The 16615-nt window shown below is 47.8% G+C and overlaps 1 protein-coding gene across 1 annotated transcript in view; it reads left to right on the top strand.

Moving 5' to 3' along the window:
* The window catches only part of LOC121008100 (histamine N-methyltransferase B-like), a 261257-nt gene that overhangs the window by 49000 nt on the left and 195642 nt on the right, over positions 1 to 16615 (top strand). The gene's annotated exons all lie outside the window — the stretch shown is intronic.

Here is a 16615-nt window from a genome sequence, read left to right as displayed (position 1 = left end):
AGCCCCAATCCCCCACAAGAAATACTGAACTGGAGACAGTGGGCGTACTGTGCTCTGTACAGCCAGGAGGCTGTGGGACATTGGCTGACAAAGCCGCATGAGTTCACGGGGTGTGAACTGGGACCTAGGTGAGTCAGGAAACTTTATGTTTAGTTAGAGCCTGGACGGGCGAGTGTTTATTATTTTGTCATTTTGTTGTTGCTGGTGTTGCACAATAAATACACTGTTTGGACTTGAAACCTGGTGTCCTAAAGGCGTATCTGTGAGAATGACCCCTGGAGAAGAGCTAATCCCCTACAATACAAACTGAAAAGACTAGCGTGGTATTAGCAGGAGGTGCTCAAACCCACATGCAGTCGTACATATATATAGGGGAGCAAATCCTGCACTTGTGGCCCGTTGCTAATGGCGATCCCCAGCAAAAATGCATACTGTGGAGGATGCCCGCAGCGAACCACAAGTACCACAATAGACATCCTACACAAGGTAGCAATTGTGTGGATGTCATAATCAATATAACAATATAACAAAATAGCAAAGACAGGTTCACTCTGCGGTCTTACTAAAACCTCAAACTGATTTTAAAATTGGCGTGGTGCCCGGGCTTAGACATGTCAAATAATCTCTCAATTTTAAAATCAGTTTGAGGGTTTAGTAAGACCGCAGAGTGCACCTGTCTTTGCTATTTTGTTATATCCTCTGTCCTTTGAAGAGGTTGAAACTGGACAGAATTGTCCAGTTGTGGCTCCCCCCCTTCCCCCAGCAGGCACATTCCAGAGGGGGGGCATCCATGGGAGCTTCTGGGCACAGTTTTAACTTTACATATATACTTATAGATGCTTGGGGCACATCCATAAGTATATATAGAGATATATAGATATAGATATATATATATATATATATATATATATCTATCTATATCTATCAGGGGGGTCTGAATGGGCAGCAATAAGCCCACCTACACATATATTATATACATAGAGATGTATGCTGACAAGGGGGCATACATACATCTCTATGTATACACCTACCACCTGGACTGGCCCATGCAAAAGGGCCAATATACATGCATATATGTAAGGGCATATGTACATATATATTTAAATCCAAAACTTCCCTCACCAATCCCCCTGTTGTCGGAAACACGACAATAAACTTTCGGGGGAAGGGTTGGGATATATTTGCCCCCTTAACCGCCCTCTTGGTGACAGTTCAGGAAGGACTGAAGTAATATGGCCCTTAGGTACCTAGTCATCACCCATTGCGCACTAACACCTCCGACCTGTCCTTCAACCTAACCAGGCGTCTCCATCCACAGAATACACTAGCTTCTTCTCTGGAACTTTCTTGGTCTGTGGTCTGTCAGTGTCGATCTTAAGGTATCAGCCACTCCCAATGACTCTGGAATGGCTTCATCCTCACAGTCTATGGGTCGATCCACGTAGCAACCGTGGACTGGCCTCCTTTCGTTTCCGCTGTCAGTGTCGATCTTTAGGTAGCAAAGCATCTAACCACAAGACCATAACAGCTGCCTTGCTGCTGACTGAAAAATTATGAGACTTCTACTGTTATAGCTGGCTAAGTGTACATCTATACACATGACAGCTGCTCATATATAGAGATATAGCAGAGCTGAGTGTGCTGGGACAGCTGTCATATAGAGATATAGCAGTGCTGGGTGTGTTGGGGCAGCTGTCATGTGTATAGATGTACACTTAGCCAGCTATAACAGTAGAAGTCTCATAAACTTGGTAAAGGAGGGGGCCTGTCCCTAGGGAATCTACTCTTCCCCATTCACACAAAAACAGGTCACATCCCTCCCAACACCACCAAATTCCATTAAATGTGTGTACCCATAGAGACTAATGCAACCTGGCCTATCTCTCTACACCTCCAAAGACACAGGTAGGTCATAGACCCACGTGTCCATGGGAAACGACTATAGGATGCAAATGTGTACAGCCAAGTTATAACTCACCGCAGTGCGTTGTGCGAGTTTCCCTGGGTATAGGCTGTCACACATTTGTACCTAGAGTGTCCATGGGTACACAATCAACAACAAACAAAATCAATATAAGTACATAGTGCTATGGGGTTTCAGGATAGCACAAGTTATACGTCCTGAACCCTCATAGGAAACAAAGTGTGTCCATAAGATATTTGGCTATATGTTGGAGTTATGTCCTGAGCCTCCTCCTCTGGTTAGTTTGGTAAAGTTCTGTCTGGTTCTGGTGTGTTTGGTCAATAAGTCTCTTGACCCTCCGATACACAGTCTAATGTAGATGATGATGACCAGAACCAGAAGAAGTTTCACTGGGTGAAACAAGAGATCATAGCTGAATAAGCTCTTCCACCCGAACATTTCCAAGTCTTTCTCCAGAGCCTGAGATAATGCTCCCGCTGGATTGTGGCACAGTCCTCCATCTCTTGAAAACCTCTGAACAAAGGTCGCTTGATTGCCAAAATCCAGTGGGATCCTCTGGAGCCTCACAAGAATGTCAGGGGGGATAGCAAGTCTCTTCTGGGGCGTCATCTGGGTTTTTCCTCTGCTCCATAGTGAACACACCTATGACAGAAGAAAATACCAGGCGCTCCTGGGGAATTTCTCCCCTCAGTGTAATTAATGTCAAAATCCCAGCACCAATACCTTTGACCCATGAGTAGAGAAAGGTATTGGGCTGCCCTTCATCCCCTCGTTATCCTAACACTGGTGTCTGAACACCCTACCTTCAGAGGATCGCGTCCCCTGCTTCATATTCCTTCTGTACCAACAGATAAGGATGGCCACCCTACTAGGTTAGGATATCTAAGGTGAGCTGTGTACAAAGCACCATCTTGTTATTGATGGCACCGTATCCCCATCCACTCATGTGTACCCAGGCTGATTTCCCCCTGTGATCCTGTCTTGTGGAGGCCCGCAGAATCAATGGCATGGGTCATGCCCGGGCTCTCCAGGACTCCACAACACAAGAACACAGTCCACACTCTGCTGCCAATCATTCTGTGTCCAATCCCCATTAGAGCTGTGTTACCTGTTCGGACTAGAATTAAGTGCGCAGCACAACATTACACCAATGTTGTCTGTCCGCCCCAGTCCCGGGTGTAACACAGCCCCACCGAAAACCTTGAGCAAAACAGTGTTACCTGTATCGATCTGAGACCCTGGTTGCCCAGAATAATATCACACCATCCTTTGTGTGCTGCATGGAGAAGGTCCTTTACGCCCTCTCTCGACCAGCAGGAATTCCCGTGTGAAATTATCTGCTCGCGAACCTATACTTTCCCGATCCATAGTTTAACACTGTTCCACTCCAAGGGGACACAAGAATGAAACAAAACAGCAGCGACTGGACTCACAGCGGGGAATGTAAACTACAATAATCAGCAGGGTGAGACACATTCATAGACAAGGACCTCTGCCGTACACATAAAAAACATAGAAACAGGTAACAAACACACAACATGGACATACACGGGGAACAAACGGTGTAACAAATAGTACAGGGGTTTCAAATGTTGCCTAGCCTAGCTTGGCCATTCTGACCCCTCAGCGCCTGATGAGACATGTGTCGCTGAGAGGTAACCCCTTTATGGCCAAAGTGACTAGACCCCACTGCACGATTTGTTACCTGGATCCCATCATGGACACATTGCAATTACTTGCACAAGGGCAATTCCTTGCAATGTGTCCTTTGTTCCCACACCTGAAGCACCTGATTGGGCTTTCTGTCCTGTGTGCTTTGTTCTTACTTGTTTTTCAGTGCTTCGCTATATGACCCAAGCCACCACACGCAAAACATTTGATGTTTCCACGGCATGGCTTAGGTGCGTCCACACTGCATCCGCGCTCCCTGAATTGTTCCATCCTCAGGGATGCACTTTTCACGATATTTCTTTTTCCAAAAGTCCGGGAAAAATCTCTTAGTCTGGACAGGCTTGGTCTGGTGATTTGGCCTACTCTCCCCCCTTTTTGCCCTAGACAGGGCAAAATTTTGGGAGATTCCGTCCCTGACTTTACGGAAAAAGAAAGGGCCGGCACCAAATTGGTCATGACCTGTTGCATGCCAGTCATTATCTGGGAGCTTACAGCAACCTGAGCCTTCAATTTGGCTACCGTCACATCAATAGAGGCAGTCTGCTCCTTGAAGGCCTTGATCTCAGTATAAGACTGAGTCAACTTAGCCTCAATTTCCTTCTGCCTCTGCAGCTCTACTAACTGTGACTCTAACCTAGCCACCTACGCATCTCGGTCCGCGGTAGACTGTAATTGTCTCCGTTGACTGAGACACCAGCGCAACTTCCTTTGGCTTGCAGATGCTAACCTCAAATGTATGCACAAGTTTGGCTAGCATCCGAAGCCGTTTGGTGACCTTGTTCAACACCGTCCGTTTGTCATAACTACAAGCCTGTGTTAACAAATCGGACCACAGCATTTCTGCTGACTTGTATGTGGTGGGGAGGATGGGATTGAAGGTGCTGTGTCTGCTCAAGTGTTGCAGTGTGGAGAAGTCCCTACTCACTTTTTGCTGAGCGTCCATCTTCTCATTGGTGCCGTACCTCTTCGTCCTACGCAGCTGCTTGGAAGAAGTCCTTTTTCTCCCGGATCGCTTCTTCCCGACCAGCCGGACTTGTACTCTGCTCCAACGAAGATGAATCTTCTCCAGTGATGTGTCATCTTCTCCCTTGCAACACTCGAGTGGTGCAAAGACCGTATAAAGCAAACAGCAAAATATTAGTTCACAGATAGATTATAGATTCTCTGCTAGAGATTTTGATCTGCGTTTGGTACTATAAGGAAGAATCGTGTTACCTGTCCGAATTATCAGGTCCTAGACGCTCAGACCGCGTCTCTCTTGCCTGACAATTCACAGTATAAGCGACCTCTAGCCTCAAGACCAAATACAGATTAAAAATATCTAAACAGTGAGCCTGGCTCGCCAATGTAAAGGGGGAATATTAATTACCAATATTTATGCAAATATCAATAATTAATATTCATAAATAGGAGGAGCCGTCTAGTGATGACTCCGCCAATTTATACCTTTATATATTAATAATACAATACTTTGTCTTACGCTAATCACTAAGCTAGCTGCAAGCGCCTAACTGAGCAACACGTTACACAGTAGGTACAAATAACACACAGTATTTTACTAACCTACAGTACACAACGTACGCAAAGCACTAACAATACAGTACTAACAATACAGCACTAAATATACAGTACTAAATATACAGTACTAAACTACACTACACAATCCCAAGTTCCACCCACAAACTATTTAATTACAATACACTTACATACACACAAATATCAGTAACCCACCCGCCTGGCTAATCACTGTCCCTATGGGGTACAAGGGGTTAAACACTATTGTGGCACTGCAGGGGTAAATACATGCAGGCCAAGGAACACAGGGTTCTGGGAAAGGCAGGGCAAGGGGTATCCCAGGAAAGGGTTAACACCTGGTATGGCAAGGGTTATCAGGGCAGCAGAGATCAGGACTGCTGCAGAGGTCTGCCAGGGTACAGGAGCTCAGCAGGGGTTAATGCTGAGGCAGGACAGCATGCAGTGAAGGGGTTAATGGTCAGGGCTCTGCAGGGACAGGGCAATGCAGGGGTTAATGCTCTGCAGGGACTGGCAATGCAGAGGTTAATGCTCTGCGGGGACAGGGCAGAGCAGGGGAAGGGGTTAATGCTCTGCAAGGACTTGCAAGGCAGACTGCAGGGGTGTTTGGGCAGAGCAGGGGAACAGGGCACTGAAGGGGTTATTGGGAGCAGAGGTAAATGGTGTGCTACAGGGGTACAAGGGACTGTGGACTGGGGCAGAAGAGCAAGGTACAGTAGGAGTTAGGTACAGGGCAGCAGGGGTTAAAGCGAACCTTTCACCTGGATTTCACTTAATAAACTATTACCAGTACCTTATAGATTATCCTCATTCTGTTTCAATGCATTCTTGTGCCGCTTTCCTGGGATGTATATTCATGAAAAAAACGACTTATAAAGTCCTTGTCTCCAGCTCCTGAAGTCACGCTAGAAGTCAAGGGGGTAGCCCTTCCCTCACTCCGGGCTGTAACTCCCCTGCCCTAACCCCCCCTCTAAGCAGTGTAACTGACACCCGGCTCTGTCGCCGGGACTGCGCTTGTGCAGGCGGCGCATGCGCCGTCGGACTCAAGCGTGATCCTGTAACTGAATCGCACGTGAGGAAGAGAAGACAGGCAGGCATCGGGGACGGCGAATGCGCGATTCAGTTACAGGATCGCGCTTGAGTCCAACGGCGCATGCGCCGCCTGTACAAGCGTGGTCCCGGCGACTGAGCCGGGTGTCAGTTACACTGCTTAGAGGAGGGGTTAGGGCAGGGGAGTTACAGCCCGGAGTGAGGGAAGGGCTACCCCCTTGACTTCTAGCGTGACTGCAGGAGCTGGAGACAAGGACTTTATAAGTCGTTTTTTATATGAATATACATCCCAGGAAAGCGGGACAAGAATGCATTGAAACAGAATGAGGATAATCTATAAGGTACTGTTAATAGTTTATTAAGTGAAATCCTGGTGAAAGGTTCGCTTTAAGGAAGAGGCAGGGAAATCGATACTAAGCCAGCTGCTCCCTCTGGCTGCTCCGTCCTTCTGCTCTCCTCCTCTGGGCTGCTCTGGGTTCAACTACTCAGTATGTGCAGGGCTGTATGGGGTTAGCGCAGCTCCTTTGCTGGCTGCGCTCTCGCCTCTTAGTAGGGGGGGGGGGGGCGATCTTCACTCTTGTCTTCAGAGCGCAGTGCAGCATATCACTGCCTGCGCTCTCCTTCATGCAGGGGGTAGACTCCTGAGCGCAGAGCACAGCGCTCTGCTGGGCGGCAGGTAGAGGTCCTTTGTATAAGCGCCGAATGCGCTCTACTTCAGAGGGGGTCCCGATCTTGTCTGAGCGCTGGCTGCGCTCTTCTCATCTTCTGAGCGCAGCACAGCGCCCTGTTTCAGGGAGGCCGTTAGGGGTTCTCAACTCTAAAGCGCAGTGCCGCTGGGGTATTTAAACCCCGCGGCGCTCGCTCCCGTTTTCCCGCCCTGCAGGCGTGCACACACACGCCTGCAGCCAGGACCACGTGGGCTGGCGCGGTGATATGATATCACCGTACCAGCCCGCGCTCCCAGGCGGGGGGATCCTTTGATCCTCCCGCCTGTGGAGATATCGCACATCTCTGGGGCTGTAATTACAGTGCCGGACGTGAGCGGCACACAGGGGCATGGGAACACTTTGTTCTCATGTCCCTGTTAGGCATACAATCTCCGGCGCTGTGGGGGTGGGGGCAAAGGGCAGAGGATCTTTATTGATCCTCTGTCCTTTGAAGAGGCCAAAACTGGACATAATTGTCCAGTTGTCGGTCTCCCCCCCCCCCCCCCCCCAGCAGGCACATTCCAGAGGGGGGACATACATGGGAGCTTCTGGGCACAGTTTTAACTTTACATATATACTTATAGATGCTTGGGGCACATCCATAAGTGTGTGTGTGTGTGTGTATGTATGTATGTATGTATGTATACAGGGCCGGCTCCAGGTTCATGTGGGCCCTTGGGCGATAAATCCCAGTGGGCCCCCATGAGGCATTTTTTTACATTGACATGTCCCCCTGTGGCTCCTACACGGTATAATGACCCCCAGTGGCCCCTATACAGTATAATGACTACTAGTGGCCCTTCACACAGTATAATGAACCCCCAATTCCCCCCCACTGTATAATGACCACCTGTGGCCCTGCATTCAGAATAATAACCCCCAGTCGCCCCCATTTAGAATAATGACCCCCAGTAGCCCCCACACTGGGGGAATACTGTATGGAGGGGGCTCTGGGGGTATTTATACTGAATGGAGGGTCATTGGTGATCATTACTAAATGGGGGACACTGGGGGTCATTATACTATGTAAAGGGCCCTCACAGTATAATGACCCCACAGTGGCCCTCCATTCAGAATAATGACCCCCAGTCGCCCCCACACTGGGGGTTATACTGTATGGAGGGGGCACGAGGGGTTATTATATTTAATGGGGGCTCTGGTGGTCATTATGCTAAATGGGGGCACTGGGAGTCATTATACTGTGTAAGGGACCCTCACAGTGTGATGAATGACCCCCCAGTGGCCCCCTCACATACCTATCATTGCAGGGGAGCTGGTGGTCCTGTCATTCACTAACCGCAGCTCCCAGCTCCCCACATGAACCTGGAGCCGGCCCTGAATGACCCCCAGTAGCCCCCACACGAGGGGAATACTGTATGGAGGGGGCTCTGGGGGTCATTATACTGAATGGAGGGTCATTGGTGATCATTATACTAAATGGGGGACACTGGGGGTCATTATACTATGTAAAGGGCCCTCACAGTATAATGACCCCACAGTGACCCTCCATTCAGAATAATGACCCCCAGTCGCCCCCACACTGGGGGTTATACTGTATGGAGGGGGCACGAGGGGTTATTATATTTAATGGGGGATCTGGTGGTCATTATGCTAAATGGAGGGTCAATGGGGATCATTATACTAAATGGGGGGCACTGGGAGTCATTATACTGTGTAAGGGACCCTCACAGTGTGATGAATGACCCCCCAGTGGCCCCCTCACATACCTATCATTGCAGGGGAGCTGGTGGTCCTGTCATTCACTAACCGCAGCTCCCTGCGCTCCTTCTCTCCTCCGCTGCAGCAGTGAGCCAGGCCTGGAGGAGAGAAGGAGATGTGCAGTGATGGAGCTAGAACTGACTGGGCCCCACAGCGAAATTTAGTACGCCCCCCTCCCCCCAATGTGTGTTCACATTACGTTTTTCCTATCGGTTTGATGTATACACATGTGCTGCACTCCACGTTTTTGTATCCTGCAGAGTCAAGTAAAAAATGCAGACGTTAACGTATATGTTTTTTTACCATGGAACTGTATGGTGAACGGACGCCACTGTACGGCATCAGTCTGAGGCATCTGTTAACGCATACATTTTCAGTATGCATTAAATGGATGGCAAAAATGTGATGTGAACCCAGCCCTAGTGTCAGAATAAGCCCCAGTACACAGCGGAGCAGCGTGGCGGAGAGGGGAGGCCGCCATGTACTGACAGAGCGCTACCTGGTCCTGGTGGTCAGGGATGAGGACTGTGCTTCCCAAGGATCATTTTCTACTGGAAAATACAGGGCACAGTATAATACACTAGAATCTATATAATATAAAGATATTAGCCCCACCCCCCGAATAATCATACGATTAGGGGGTCATTTATTATATAGAAATACGTCTATATTAGGCGTATTTCTGACACAGATGTGGCGCAAAGGTCCTTAACACCGCAATCTGTATCTTTTCCCGCTCATGCCAGGTCTAAAAAAAGTGGTGTGGGCAGAAAGGTATACAGTTATGGCCATCCAGTTATTGGATACCACCGCCATATAGTGATAACACCGCCATATAGTGATAACACCGCCATATAGTGATAACACCGCCATACAAGGATAAAACCACCATACAGTGACCGGATAAAAGGGTATAAGAGGGCATAGTACAGGGAATGACTATGGGCACTGCACAGAGTGTGGTAAGAGGGCACAATGCAGGGTATAAAGGGGCACAGTACGGGGTGGGGGGCACAGTCACATGACCCTGTGATGTTAGAAGGTCCTTATGGTGAATGCGGTTCAGATGCCACCATAATGAGAGGCAGAGGAGTGAGACAGGGGCCCGGGGCCCTGGATGGACAGGAGGGGTGGACACAGCAAGTAGGTTGAAGGGGCTCTGAGGGGGATTCATACAAGTAGTGGCAGGAGGTCTGTGCAGGGCAGCAATAGGAGATAGGAGGGTGAAACAGGAGCCCTGGATACATGAGGGAGGAAAGGAGACGGCAGGGTCTCCATGAGGGTGATATAGGACAGGATATGGGGGGGGGGGGGGGGGGGCAGGTGTCATAGAGACAATCAGCTTAATAAAACAGTAACACAACTAAATAGAATGAAGCAGCAGTGTCCCCCCCTTTCCTTCTGTCCCACAGAGAAGAGACAGTCACAGTGCAGACTCACTCACAGACTGTCTCCACACTTCTCTGCTCCAGCTCCAGCTCCAGCCGTGCGGTCTCTCTCCAGTCTCCTCAGGCAGCGTGTGTCCTGTGTAGAGGGGGCGTGTCCTGTGTAGAGGGGGCGTGTCCTGAGTCTCTGCAGCTCAGAGGGCCCACCAGAGGGGTACTGCGTATGTGAAAGGACAGCAGTGAGAGCTCCCATCTGTATTGATGGAAGTGCTCATAGCAGCTGAGTGGGCCCCCCCAGGAGCATTGGGCCCCGGCACTTGCCCGGGGATGCCGGGTTATGACGCCGGCCCTGTATGTATATATATGTATATATATATATATATATATATATAAACAGGGGCAATAAGCCCACCTACACATATATTATATACATAGAGATGTATGCTGACAAGGGGGCATAAATACATCTCTATGTATACACCTACCACCTGGACTGGCCCATGCAAAAGGGCCAATGTACATGCATATATGTAAGGGCATATATACAGTCAGGTCCATAAATATTGGGACATCAACACAATTTTAACATTTTTGGCTCTATACACCACCACAATGGTGTCACGATCATGGTCATGGTCGTGACTCCTGAACCGCATGCTGTTGCCTGCGGTCTGGTTTGGTTGTTCAATCACAGGTGAGGGCCGCTAGTTTGTTGCCTCACTTGTGGTTGCCGCTGGCAACATAAGGTATGTGGCAGTAGAGCAGCTGGAGCTGGTTGCTAGGCTGCTCGCTGTCATAGCAGGCGGTTGTCTCAGGCAACTTGTGTTATTTGTGTGTACACTTCCCCTTTAAGTTGCTGTCTTCCCTTGTCTGGTTTTGGAAGGGTTAACTCCCTTCTTTGTCTGTGAACACTGGGTGTGTCTGAGTGTGGGTGTGGCTACTTTGGGCTATAAAGCCTTTCTGGAGACCTGATGCTGAGGGGTACTTCAGCCATGGTTGCTGGAGTCATCCTCCTGCTTATTTACCATCTGCCAGTGTGGGCCACCCTTGTGGTCATAAGTTTATGTTATACATGATGTTATGAAGGTGTGTTTTTGGTATGCTTGTTTATTGCAGCTTATGGTCCTGGGTTCCTGTGTGATGTGTGGTGTGTGCTGTGTCCGTTTGTGTTCTTGTGGACAGCAGCGCTTCTGCATGGGTTCCAGGCTTTGTGTCTGTGGCAGGTAGGTGCTATACTTGTTGCATTTACCTGCCATTGCCATAAGTTTTTTATGTCCCCCTTTTCTTGTAGCTTGCCCAGTGAGACTCCTGTTCCTCCGTTCCTAGGAGGAACAGGTCGTCTTACCCTGCTCCTAGTTGAGGGCCACCCTGAGGGCTAGTAGGAATCCTAGATTTCCGGTGTATGAGACCTCCTACCATCAGGGTCGGCTCATACGGCTAGGAGACAGGGTCAGAGTTAGGGATATGATAGGAGGTGACCTGATCTCTGTCCTGGCCTTGCAGCGACCAACATCTTCTGGCATCACACGGCTGAGGGTTTTTCCCATCCTCAGCCGTGACAAAGGGATTTGAAATGAAACGAACAAGATGTGCTTTAAAGGGCTTCTGTCAGCCCACTAAACCGTTTTTTTTTTTTTGTTTACTAATAATCCCCACACTGCGAGCTCTGCATACATAAGTTAAATAATAATTTTGGTTCAGTAGAATTTGATAAAAAGCTATTTTTATAATATGTAAATTACCTTGCTACCAGCAAGTAGGGCGGCTACTTGCTGGTAGCAGCCGCATCCTCCGATCTTAATGACGCCCCCTCCGCATTGTGATTGACAGGGCCAGGGAACGGAATCGTTCTCTGCTGGCCCTGCCTGTTTTCATTCAATATCTGGCGCCTGCGCCGCGGCCGTACCTATCTTCAATCTGCGGAGGCGCACTGAGAGGCGGCCACTCACTCGGCCGCTCCATCCTCAATGCGCCTGCGCCGATGACGTCACATCTACACCCGGCGCAGGCGCATTGAGGAGCGAGCGGCCGCCTCTCAGTGCGCCTGCGCAGATTGAAGATAGGTACGGCCGCGGCGCAGGCGCCAGATATTGAATGAAAGCAGGCAGGGCCAGCAGAGAACTATTCCGTTCCCTGGCCCTGTCAATCACAATGCGGAGGGGGGCGTCATTAGGATAGGAGGATGCGGCTGCTACCAGCAAGTAGGTAATTTACATATTATAAAAATAGCTTTTTATCAAATTCTAATGAACCAAAATTATTATTTAACTTATGTATGCAGAGCTCGCAGTGTGGGGATTATTAGTAAACAAAAAAAATAAAAAATGGTTTAGTGGGCTGACAGAAGCCCTTTAACTGCAGACTGTCAGCTTTAATTTGAGGGTATTTACATCCAAATCAGGTGAACAGTGTAGGAATTACAACAGTTTGCATATGTGCCTCCCACTTGTTAAGGAACCAAAAGTAATGGGACAATTGGCTTCTCAGCTGTTCCATGGCCAGGTGTGTATTATTCCCTCATTATCCCAATTGCAATGAGCAGATAAAAGGTCCAGAGTTAATTTCAAGTGTGCTATTTGCATTTGGAATCTGTTGCTGTCAACTCTCAAGATGAGATCCAAAGAGCTGTCACTATCAGTGAAGGAAGCCATCATTAGGCTGAAAAAACAAAACAAACCCATCAGAGAGATAGCAAAAACATTAGGCATGGTCAAAACAACTGTTTGGAACATTCTTAAGAAGAAGGAATGCACCGGTGAAAACAACTGTGGTGGATGATCGAAGAATTCTTTCCCTGGTGAAGAAAACACCCTTCACAAAAGTTGGCCAGGTCAACACTCTCCAGGAGGTAGGTGAATGTGTGTCAAAGTCAACAATCAAGAGCAGACTTCACCAGAGTGAATACAGAGGGTTCACCACAAGATGGAAACCATTGGTGAGCCTCAAAAACAGGAAGGCTAGATTAGAGTTTGCCAAACGACATCTAAATAAGTCTTCACAGTTCTGGAACAACATCCTATGGACAGATGAGACCAAGATCAACTTGTACCAGAGTGATGGGAAGAGAAGAGTATGGAGAAGGAAAGGAACTGCTCATGATCCTAAGCATACCACCTCATCAGTATAGCATGGTGGTGGTAATGTCATGGCGTGGGCATGTATGGCTGCCAATGGAACTGGTTCTCTTGTATTTATTGATGATGTGAGTGCTGACAAAAGCAGCAGGATGAATTCTGAAGTGTTTCGGCAATATTATCGGCTCATATTCAGTCAAATGCTTCAGAACTCATTGGACGGCGCTTCACAGTGCAGATGGACAATGACCCATAACATACTGCAAAAGCAACCAAAGAGTTTTTTAAGGGAAAGAAGTGGAATGTTATGCAATGGCCAAGTCAATCACCTGACCTGAATCCGATTGAGCATGCATTTCACTTGCTGAAGACAAAACTGAAGGGAAAATGCCCCATGAACAAGCAGGAACTGAAGACAGTTGCAGTAGAGGCTTGGCAGAGCATCACCAGGGATGAAACCCAGCGTCTGGTGATGTCTATGCGTTCCAGACTTCAGGCTGTAATTGACTACAAAGGATTTGCAACCAAGTATTAAAAAGTGAAGGTTTGATTTATGATTATTATTCTGTCCCATTACTTTTGGTTCCTTAACAAGTGGGAGGCACATATGCAGAATGTTGTAATTCCAACACTGTTCACCTGATTTGGATGAAAATACCCTCAAATTAAAGCTGACAGTCTGCCGTTAAAGCACATCTTTTTCGTTTCATTTCAAATCCATTGTGGTTGTGTATAGAGCCAAAAATGTTAGAATTGTGTCGATGTCCCAATATTTATGGACCTGACTGTATTTAAATCCAACACTTCCCTCAACAGCTGCCATGTGGCGGATCATGCTGGTGGTGGTGAGTTTGCTACTGTTCATACCTCGGCTCATTTTGGTGTGGCACAGGTTGCAAACTACTATTATTTTGTCATCTGAACTTTCCGCAAAAAAGCGCCATAACGCGGAACATCTACCCCTTGGCAAGGGAGATTTTCGCAAGGGGGTGCTTCGTGGAACAATTGCGGGCCTGTTTGGCGTGGCCCGCCTTCTCCCTGTTGCCACCCCACTGCCTCTTCCAGCCTGTTGCGGTGCTGCAGATCGCTATTCCTCGGAACTGCTGTCCTCGCTCGCGTTTCCGCCTTCCCATGTTGGGTCAGTGACCTCATCGTCCACCAAGTCCTCTTCAACTTCCCCACTCTAATCATCCTCCTCATTTGCTGACCCCAACACAACTTCAGTGATTGACAACGGTATATCATCTTCTTCATCAACCTCTGCAGACAGTAATTGTGGTTGACTTGATGGCAACTGTGTCTTATCATCATCCACCTCCTTAAACACATCATCTTGTGAGTGTGAAGGCTCTAGAGGTTGAGAATCAGGGCACAAGATCTCATATCCCTCTTCAAGAGTGCTTGGGGAGAGGGCCAAATTAAGGGATGGGGTGAAAATAGCTCCTCGGAACATCCGAGTACCGGATCGCTTGTTTGGCCAGACTCTACATGGTGGGAGGAAGGATGATCAGGGTGAGGATTGTGTTGTTGACCAGACTGTTGGCTACTGAGACTGGAATTGGTGGAAGACAGGGTGGTGCTTAACCCAGTGGAAGCATTATCTGCTGCAATCCAACCGACCACCTGGTCTCACTGGTCTGACTTCAAGAGTGTTGTCTTGCGACGCCCTGCAAACTGGGACATGAAGTTAGGTATCGTGGATGACTGTTTTCCTTGTGCTCTGGCAGCAGGCACTGTTGCAACGCCCCCTGAGCCACGACCTCTGAGTGAACCATCAGAATCACGTCCACTTCCCCGTCCCTAATACTCGCCTTCTTCATATTGACACTGGATGTCACTGCTATTTGGATTAAATATAGGCATCACACACGGCCTAGATATCAGTGTATATTTGCTTCTCACTGGTCATAGCAAGCAGAGTTTGAACAATACAGAAACTGACTGTAACTGCTATTTGGATTAAATATAGGCCTCACACACTGTTTAGAAATAAATGTAGATTTGCTTCTCACTGGTCACAGCAAGCAGAGTTTGTTTAATACAGAAACTGACTGTGTCACTGCCAGTTCTCTGAGAAGGTCTGACAGACGTTCTTCTCTACCTCTTGTATGACGTTCTTTGTTTTGGTTTCACTTTGTCATCTCCTTTCCTTCTTCCAGGTGTCACTTATTTAGACTAATCGTCTTCCTTTATATTCCCTCCCATACTGCCTCACTTTGCGGTTTATACTACTTCCTGGATGAAGTGTTCACTGCTGGAGGCTGCTGCTGCTGTTTGCTCAGATAAGTATTTTCCTTTATTGTGTTTCCTTGCTGGCTTGATTCTAGGTGACCCTGACTTCGTCCGTATTACGTGCAGGTAGCCGGTGGTCGTGTCCCCTCACTATTATAGGGTTTTCAGGTGTCACACAGTCTTAGGTACGTGGGCATGCAATCGTCTACCATTGAGACCCTTGCATGTGCATAGCAGTCAGGGAGAGCTCTTAGGGTTTTAAAGGGCTCACCTATATGCTCCTTAGTTTGGGATCAAGCCAGTCGGTCATTTATTTATAAGTTCCAGCTATCTGCAACTTCACCCGTGACAGACTGTAACTGCAATTTGGATTAAATATAGGCGTTACACACGGCCTAGATATTAGTGCCGATTTGCTTCTCACTGATCACAGCAAGCAGAATTTGTATAATACAGAAACTGACTGTAACTGCAATTTGGATTAAATATAGGCGTCACAGACGGCCTAGATATCAGTGCTGATTTGCTTCTTACTGGTCACAGCAAGCAGCGTTTGTAGAATGCAGAAAATGAATGTCACTAACTGTCGCCCTGACACAAAAAAAAAAATTCCCCCAAAATAAATTTAGCTGCCACCTTTAACAATAGTCCTTAAAAGGACTTTTGGGTCTCTGAAAGGTTTGAGATCAAATTCCCTCTACACTTACTCTGTCCCTTCCTAACCGCAGCTCTCCCTGACTTGCAATAAGCCGTACCCGCGTGACCGGGGGCTATATAGCACCCGATGACGTGTTCCGGCCAGCCAATCACTGTAATGGCAGTAAAAAACATGTCTAATGGCATTACAGTAATGGCAATACTTACCAGCATGTTTATTGGCTGCTTAGAAGGCGCCAAACGTCCAGGGAGGAGACTCGAGCATGGCGCTCGAGCACATGTGGTACTCGGCAGAGTGCTCGGATCTGCCGAGCATAGCGATGCTCGAGCCGAACCGGTACTCGGCCGAGCATGCTCGATCATCACTAGTAAGGTGACAAAAATAGCTTTTTTTGACACAGTTTTTTTTTATTTTATGGTGTTTATCGGACTGGGTCAATCATGTGATATATTTATAGAGCCGACCGTCACAGGCGCGGCAATACCAAATATGTCTATTTTATTTTTTATTTTTATTTTAAAAAAATTATTACTTAATTATTATTTTTTTTTTTATACTGGCACATTATGGGGGCACTATGGGGACATTAGCTGAAAAAGTGTCATCCACAGGCATCTAGGACATGTTGAAATCTGAGTGACTTCAGGACTTTTCTTCCCTGT

The sequence above is a fragment of the Bufo bufo genome, chromosome 7, assembly GCF_905171765.1.
Source record: "Bufo bufo chromosome 7, aBufBuf1.1, whole genome shotgun sequence".
Taxonomy (NCBI): domain Eukaryota; kingdom Metazoa; phylum Chordata; class Amphibia; order Anura; family Bufonidae; genus Bufo; species Bufo bufo.
The sequence above is the reverse complement of the archived record's forward strand: the minus strand, read 5'-3'. Positions and strand labels throughout refer to the sequence as shown.